The sequence below is a fragment of the Bison bison genome, unplaced genomic scaffold (assembly GCF_000754665.1).
Source record: "Bison bison bison isolate TAMUID 2011002044 unplaced genomic scaffold, Bison_UMD1.0 scf7180017864032, whole genome shotgun sequence".
Lineage (NCBI taxonomy): Eukaryota > Metazoa > Chordata > Mammalia > Artiodactyla > Bovidae > Bison > Bison bison.
The window spans coordinates 6696644-6705751 of NW_011494604.1; the positions used below are offsets into that span (position 1 = coordinate 6696644).

Here is a 9108-nt window from a genome sequence, read left to right on the forward strand (position 1 = left end):
ACTGCTTGAGTCTGTGCTTTGGAAACCCAGGGAAGGCCAAACAAGAAGCAGGGGCCATGGAGGAACTTTTGTGTCCTGGAGGACCCTCCTTTTTTTAAATACTCATCAGTCTTGAGTGGAACAGAAGCAGGACAAGAAAGGAAATACAGTTTTGGATAGAGGTTAATCATCAACTCAGTAGGGGAACTCAATTTTAGTGGGACTTGGTTTTATCATCACCCTGCTCCCTGTGGCCCCTGGGGGAGCCAGAGCAGCTCTAAATTGGGAACCGCCATCCACCGTTTTCATAAAGATTTACAGAGGCATGGCTGTCACTTGAAGCCCTTTAAATTATAGTGTCAAATACAATTACTGTTATTATTAAAGTAAGCACTTGATAAGTGCTTACCAAATAATTAAACAAATGATGAATAAATGTTCCAGGAATTCAGATTAGTGTAGGGGGAGAGGCCACTGAGTAAGGGAGACTGGAGGGTGGGAGAATTTGGCTATGTTGGCATATGGGAATGAGATTGGCAGTGGGGAATATTTTTAGAAAGGAAAAACTGCACCAGCATGCGGTTCAGCAGCAAGCACTATTTATATGCAGCAACATCCTGGTGGTCAGAAGGGCTCTATAAGGAAGTTGTGTGGAAAGGTAACTCAAGACAGCTAACTTTGATCAAGGGTTGCTTTGTGCTGGGCACTAAGCTGTGTGCTTTACGTGGGTGACCTCCTTTAATCCTCACAACAGCCCCATGAGGTGGTTACTGTTATAATCATCAGGAAATTGAGACACAGAGAAGTTAATTAACTTACCTGAAGTCTTTGTTGTTCAGTCGCTCAGTTGTGCCCGACTCTTTGCAACCCCATGGACTACAGCAAGCCAGACTTCCCTGTCCTTCACCATCAGACCAAACCATGCAGTGATTTGAAGGCCAAACTGTGCCCCTGGACTCCCACAGTGGCAAAGGAGAGTTGCTGAAGGTTCTTGGATAGAGAAGTGATATGGTGATATGGCTGCTGCAGGAAAAAAAAAGCAATACAGTGCAGTAGTTAGGAGTTTGGGCTTTGGCACCAAACTATCTGTTGTTGTTGTTGTTTTTTAAATCTCCGTTCTGCCACTTGGCAGCTGGGCTATCTTAGATGTATTATTTAACTGCTCTATGGCTCAGTAGATTACCCTCTATGGGGGTAATAAAAGCATCTAGTTTTTAGGGTTTTATGAGGAATATTCCCTGGTGGCTCAGATGGTAAAGAATCTGTCTTCGATGCAGGGAGACCTTGGTTCGGTCCCTGGGTTGGGAAGATCCCCTGGAGAGGGGAATGGCTACCCACTCCGGTATTCTTGTGTAGAGAATTCCATGGACAGAGGAGCATGATGGGCTTACAGTCTATGGGGTCACAAAGAGTCGGACACGACAGAGTTACTAACACTTTCATTAATTCGAATGAGATAATAAATGTAGAGCACTTCAAAACAGCATTGGCATGTATGTGCATGACAACTCTTAGCTATTATCGATATGTTAGCTATCTGCTAGGTGAACTGGAGAGAGGTCAGAGCAGAGGCCCAGCAGGAGGCAAGGACTGAAGCAGAACTGCCTAGGGTGATGGCAACTGGAATAAAAGGGTAAGACATTTTAAAGTAAGATTCAATCAGATTCATTAACTGGAAAATGAGATAAAGAAGAATAGTTAATAATGACTGTCAGATTCCTGGTCTCATTAACTGGGAGGAAAGGGGTGTCTGACAGCAACAGGAATACTAGGAGAGGAGCTAGTTTGTTGGGGGCAAGGCCATTTAGGGAAGGCATGGGTAGCATGTCAAGGGAACTCTGTGTTCTATCGCTAGCTTTGCCACCAGTTTGGCAGAAGCCTCCTTCTTCCTCTGGGCTTTCTCATTAGCAAAATGAAGCTTTTACACTTGAGAGCTCAAAATCAGATATTTTCCAATTTCACCTGAGAGTACCCTAAAGGGGAAATGATGCTGTCAGAATGGTTCAGCCTTTTTGAGGTTCAAGGTTAGATGACAAGAGGAAGGCAATAATAGAACGGGATTTCTCCCCTTTTTCTATTTTAAATTGAATTATAATTGACATAACACTATATTAGTTTCAGATATACAGTATAGCAGTTTTATATTTCTATATATTATAAAATGATCACTACAAGTATAGTTATCATCTGTCACCTTACTAAGTTATGACAATATTATTGACTATTCCTAGCATATTCCCTATGTTGTACATTACCTTTCATCCCTGTGGCTTATTTATTTTGTAACTGGAAGTTTGTACCTCTTAATCCCCATCACCTATTTCACTCCTTCCCTCTGGAACTACACGTTTGTTCTCTGTGTCTATGAGTCTGCTTATATTTTGTTTTGTGTTTTGTTCTTTTTAATTCCACACATAAATGAAATCATACAGTGTTTGTTTTTCTGTGAGTTATTTCACTGGGCATAATACCCTCTACATGCATCCATGTCATAATGGCAAAGTTTCATTCTTTTTATGGCTAATATTTCATTGTATATATATATATATATATATATATATACACACACACACACACACATCACATCTTCTTTATTCATCCATATACCAGTGAGTACTTAGGCCCTTCCATATCTTGCCAACTGTAAATAATGCTGCAAAGAATATACAGGTACATATACCTTTCTGAATTAGTATTTTTGTTTTCTTTGGAAAAATATCCAAAAGTGGAATTGTTGGATCATATGGTAGTTCTAATTTTTTTAAATCTCAATTTTATTTGTTTATTTTACTTTACAATATTGTATTGGTTTTGCCATACATGGTTCTAATTTTTTGAGGCGCCTCCATACTCCACTACTCCATAGTGGCTGCACCAACTTATGATCTTACCAACAATGTGTAAGTCTTCCCATTTCTCCCCATTCTCGCCAACACTTGTGATTTGTTGTCTTTCTGAGAACAGCTGTCCATTCTGACAGGTGTGAGGTGTCCCCCCCTTTATGTTTCTTCATTCCTCCTTAAATGTTGCACCTCAGCCAGGCTTTGAAGATAGCTTGTCGCATGCATCCCTGGGGGAGAAGTGTCAGAGAAAGTCAAGTTCAGTGTTTATTTGATTTAGATGCTCTCTCTTCCCCTTGATTGGTTCCTGCCTCAGGCTTTGTGTTTCTACCAGATTAGAGAAGAAAGGGAAGGTTGTTTTTAAAAGTTCACTGTCCTCAGCACTGGCATGAGAGATACAGCGACAGTGCAACTAGAACCTTGGTGGTGGCAGCAGCCCAGCACAGCTTATGCTTACCCAGAGGGCACGCCTGAGGGGGTGGAGCACCGTCTGCCTGGGGCACACCTGGAGCTAGCCTCCAACAGGTGTGTGCAGCAAGCGTACTGTTCAGAACGGCTATTGCAGAACGGGCAGGCACTTTTTTGAGAAGAGCTGCATTTCAAAATACAGTCTTAAATCAAGTAAAATAGAATAACAAACCCAAGGCTTAATAAGGAAGATATTGAATGCATGCCAATCAACTTATAAACAAACACTGGGAGAAACATTTGTTAAAAATAAAGTATTACTTTCACAACATAGCAGGATTCAGTTCAGTCGCTGAGTCGTGTCCGACTGCGACCCCATGAATCACAGCACACCAGGCCTCCCTGTCCATCACCAACTCCCGGAGTTCACTCAGACTCATCCATCGAGTCAGTGATGCCATCCAGCCATCTCATCCTCTGTCGTCCCCTTCTCCTCTTGCCCCCAATCCCTCCCAGCATCAGAGTCTTTTCCAATGAGTCAACTCTTTGCATGAGGTGGCCAAAGTACTGGACTTTCAGCTTTAGCATCACTCCTTCCAAAGAAATCCCAGGGCTGATCTCCTTCAGAATAGACTGGTTGGATCCCCTTGCAGTCCAAGGGACTCTCAAGAGTCTTCTCCAACACCACAGTTCAAAGGCACCAATTTTTTGGCACTCAGCTTTCTTCACAGTCCAACTCTCACATTCATACACGACCACTGGAAAAACCATAGCCTTGACTAGACAGACCTTTGTTGGCAAAGTAATGTCTGCGCTTTTCAATATGCTATCTAGGTTGGTCATAACTTTCCTTCCAAGGAGTAAGCGTCTTTTAATTTCATGGCTGCAGTCACCATCTGCAGTGATTTTGGAGCCCAAAAAAATAAAGTTTGACACTGTTTCTTCCACTGTTTCCCCATCTATTTCCCATGAAGTGATGGGACCAGATGCCATGATCTTCGTTTTCTGAATGTTGAGCTTTAAGCCAACTTTTTCACTCTCCTCTTTCACCTTCATCAAGAAGCTTTGTAGTTCCTCTTCACTTTCTGCCATAAGGGTGGTGTCATCTGCATATCTGAGGTTATTGATGTTTCTCCCGGCAATCTTGATTCCAGTTTGTGCTTCTTTCAGTCCAGCATTTCTTATGATGTACTCTGCATATAAGTTAAATAAGCAGGGTGATAATATACAGCCTTGACGTACTCCTTTTCCTATTTGGAACCAGTCTGTTGTTCCATGTCCAGTTCTAACTGTTGCTTCCTGATTTGCATACAGATTTCTCAAGAGGCAGTTCAGGTGGTCTGGTATTCCCATCTCTTTCAGAATTTTCCACAGTTTATTGTGATCCACATAGTCAAAGTCTTTGGTATAGTCAATAAAGCAGAAATCGATGTTTTTCTGGAACTCTCTTGCTTTTTCGATGATCCAGTTGGATGTTTGGCAATTATGGGCTTCTATGGCTTTACCGTGGCTCAGACGGTAAAGCATCTGCCTGCAATGCTGGAGACCTGGGTTCGATCCCTGGGTAGGGAAGATCCCCTGGAGAAGGGAATGGCAACCCACCCCAGTACTCTTGCCTGGAAAATTTCATGGACAGAGGAGCCTTGTAGGCTACAGTCCATGGAGTCGCAAAGAGTTGGACACGACTGAGCTACTTCACTCACTTCATTCACTACACAAAGGAGGTGCTCTCTCCTCCTTTTTTTTTTTTTAAGGTGACAACTGTGCTTAGACCATTTCCCTCAGGTTGGACAATATTTAGGAATTAAACTTAGGAATTAAAATTAATTCTTATATATGCTGGTTGATAGTCATTTAAAAATCTTAACTGGTTCTCAGGTTTAATGATTGGAGGAAACTGTCATTAAGTAGTCTCCTTTCAGGCTTCCCTGGTGGCTCAGTGGTAAAGAATCTGCCTGCCAAGATCCATAAAAGATTATATTTTTATTACTATTCAAATGAGTATTAAATTTACTCTTTGCATTAAGCAAGAGTTCACAGGCATTCTTTAAACTGCTGGATTTTGTTGTGCATCATTTAAAACATTTTGTATGTTTCTTCTTATCTGTGTTTACAGTGTGTTCTTGAATAATGTTCATTTGTCAGGAGAACTGTGAGATATGAATTATGTGGATATTAAAAAAAAAAAATCTGCCTGCCAATGCAGGAGATGTGGGTTCAGTCCCTGGGTCCAGAAGATCCCCTGGAGAAGGAAATGGCGACCCACTTGTTTTCTTGCCTAGGAAATTCCATGGAGAGAGGAGCCTGGTGGACTACAGTCCATGAGGTTGCAAAGAATCAGACATGACTTAGCAACTGAACAAAAACAGGTTCCTTTCAGTTAACACAGAGTCCTTACTGTCATTTGTGTCAGCAAATATTTATTGGGTATTTTTGTACTAAGTAAGGTCCTTTTGAACTGTGGTGTTGGAGAAGACTCTTGAGAGTCCCTTGGACTGCAAAGAGATCCAACCAGTCCATTCTGAACGAGATCAGCCCTGGGATTTCTTTGGAAGGAATGATGCTAAAGCTGAAACTCTAGTACTTTGGCCATCTCATTCGAAGAGTTAACTCATTGGAAAAGACTCTGATGCTGGAGGGATTGGGGGCAGGAGGAGAAGGGGATGACAGAGGATGAGAAGGCTGGATGGCATCACTGACTTGATGGATGTGAGTCTGAGTGAACTCTGGGAGTTGGTGATGGACAGGGAGGCCTGGCGTGCTGCAATTCATGGGGTCGCAAAGAGTCAGACACGACTGAGCGACTGAACTGAACTGAACTGAAGGTCCTATTTATCAAAAGTATTTTAAACACTTTAAAGCACTGTGCAAAAATGTTAGTGTGCTTGGTGGAAGCATAGTTTCCAAAAATTTCATGTTCCACATTTTACAGCTAGAGAAACTGAGGTTCTGGGGAGCAAAAGGACTCACCAATGATCTTTCCCTAGTTTCATTATAGTGCCAGGTTGTCATCATTCAAGGAGATGAGACATGCCAAGTAATTGATAATCTAGTTCAAAAGAGGGGATATCGAGAAATGGAAACCATGGTGTTTTTAAAAAATTGTTTATTTTTGGCTGCCCTGAGTCTTTGTTGCTGCACGTGGGCTTTCTCTTGTTGAAGTAACTGGAGGGCTACTCTCTAGTTGCTGTGCCCAGGCTTTTCATTGTGGAGGTTTCTCTTGTTTTGGAACATGAACTCTAGGGTGGGCATGCTCAGTAGTTGTAGCACATGGGCCTAGTTGCCCTAAGGCATGTGGGATCTTCCTGGACCAGGAATCGAACCTGTGTCTTCTGCATTGGCAGGCTGATTCTTAACCACTGGATCATTAGGGAAGTCCCAGCCATGGTGTTTAATCCCTTGCTTGTGTCCCATTCAAACAGCATGACCGATGTTTCTGAGGGTGAACTGGAGACCTAGGAGCCCGAGTCTTCCATGCAAGTTTGGAGAGACAGTAGTGAAACCTAACAGAAAAGAGGGCAGAGAAGTGACTAGATGTGTATCCAGGACTCCCTGGAGAGATGGCAGGCTGCTGAAGGCTGCTGGTGACTGCCCTGAAGCAAGCCTTCGATCTCTAGCCAAAAGCCTGGGAAACTTCAATGATTGGTTAAGTATCAACACAGAAAACACGGGGAAAGAGTGCAGTGTGGTGTGGGCAGAACCCATCTTTGGCTCCGTCATTCTATCCAGAGCCAATCTCAGTGAAATAATCAGAAATATGGACAAAACTTTATATTTTTCAGAATTATTTATAATTGCCTCTGTACTCCTCATTTTTCTTTCCACTTTGCACTAGTCATGCTGAAATTCTTGTAGTTCCTCTACATGATGTATCTTTGTTCATGTCCCAAGGCCTTAATATAGGGCTTCCCTGGTGGCTCAGTGGTAAAGAATCCACCTGCTCATGCAGGAGATGCAGGTTCAATCCCTGGGTTGGGATGATCCCCTGGAGAAGGAAATGACAACCCATTTTAATATTCTTGCCTGGGAAATCCCATGGACAGAAGAGCCTGGTGGGCTATAGTCCATGGGGTCACAAAAAGAGTTGGACATGACTTAGCAACTAAACAACAGTAACAAGACCTTAATATATACATTGAGTTGCCCAGAAAGTCATTTATGTTTTTCTCTTACACCTTACAGGAAAACCTGATTGAACTTTTTGGTCACTTGGTCAACCCCAAATATTATACATGTTATATTATATGTACTATTTCTATTTCCTTCCACTTTTCATTTTTATTCATCCTTCTATAATGAGCAAATTGTCACCTCCTTCCAGAAGCATTTTCTTTTCACTAAACATTTTAGGCTAAATTGGATCTCCTTAAAATTCTCGTGTTAAGGCCCTGACCCCACCCAAAGCCTCAAACTGTGACTGTCTTTGGAGATAGGTGATTCAGTTAAAATGAGGCCCTTAGGATATGATAACTCAATCTGACCAATGTCCTTACAAGAAGAGGACATTTGAACGTACAGACACCAGGGGTGCACACAGGCAGAGGAAAGGCCACGTGAAGACACAGTGGAAGGCCACCAGATGCAAGGCAAGGAGAAAGACCGTATAAGAAGCCAAATCAAACCAAACACCTTCATCCTGGATTTTTAGCCTCCAGAACTATGAGAAAATACATTTCTGTTGTTTAAGCCACCCGATGTGTGGTCTCTGTAGATTCTTTCCTCTTTGGGTTACTGTAACCCCTTGTGCCTCCTCTCATCACCTTATTTTCATGTTGGATGTCTGCTTCCCAGGTCTTCGTTCACCTTTTGAGTTCATGAGGTCTCTCTAGACTTACTCAATTTACATCTTCAAACCCAGCCCAGTGTCTGACCCCTGACAGTCAAGGGTTCAATAAATGCGGGGTGAATGAGTTAATCTGAATGAAAACAATGTGCCTTGTTAGTGATGAACAATGAGGAATAGGATAAGCAAATTATAGCATCTTCATAGGGCTAAAACATGCTTATGACTAGTTTTGAATAATGTAGGGGAAATGCTTATGGTCTTATATTCAGTGAAGAAAAGGTGGAATAGCAGATTCTACCCTCAGGATGCGCACAACTATATTAAAACAATTCAAAGGAAATATATAAAATGCTCCCAGTGCCTTCTCCGGGTAGTGGCATGTTTATCTTAGTTCTTGCCTCCTGTTTTGGGAATTTTCACCCGTAGCATTTCCTATTGAAAGTCAATCTGTACTTACCTCCTTTGTTGCCTCTCTCTTTCTGTATTTCAGCTTTCTGGTTTCTTATTTCTCTGTTTTATGAGTCAAGACTATAAACTCCTTGGAAAAGGAGCAGTGTTTTTGTACTATTTCTCTGGTGCTTGGCACATTCTGCTAAACACTAAACATTTAGTCATTCACTAAATAATTCTTCAATGAATAATGGCAACAGCAACCACAAAAATGAAAGTTTTTTTATTTTTTTAAGGAAACTCTCATTAAACCTCTTTTCCTTAGGTCTGCTGCTGCTGCTGCTAAGTCACTTCAGTCATGTCCAACTCTGTGTGACCCCATAGACGGCAGCCCACCAGGCCCCCCGTCCCTGGGATTCTCCAGGCAAGAACACTGGAGTGGGTTGCCATTTCCTTCTCCAATTCATGAAAGTGAAGTCACTCAGTTGTGTCTGACCCTTAGTGACCCCATGGACTGCAGCCTACCGGGCTCCTCCATCCATGGGATTTTCCAGGCAAGAGTATTGGAGTGGGCTGCCATTGCCTTCTCCCTTCCTTATGTCTGGCAATCTGGAAATATGTGAGCAGAGACGATGGCCTGTTACTATGAATGGAAGCCAGTAATGATTCAAGTAACATTGCATCAAAAAAAAAAAAAAAAAAAGA

The 9108-nt window shown here is 42.2% G+C and overlaps 1 long non-coding RNA gene across 2 annotated transcripts in view; it reads right to left on the reverse strand.

Annotated features, from left to right (window-relative positions):
- Window positions 1-823: 823 nt before the first annotated feature.
- LOC104984583 overlaps window positions 824-9108 on the reverse strand; it is a 49486-nt gene continuing 41201 nt past the window's right edge. For both annotated transcript variants that reach the window (XR_824766.1, XR_824767.1), the window contains exons 2-3: window positions 2871-3049; window positions 824-1002 (exon numbers count right to left, since the gene is read on the reverse strand). This is a non-coding gene — a long non-coding RNA (uncharacterized LOC104984583). The remainder of the gene's footprint in view (window positions 1003-2870; window positions 3050-9108) is intronic.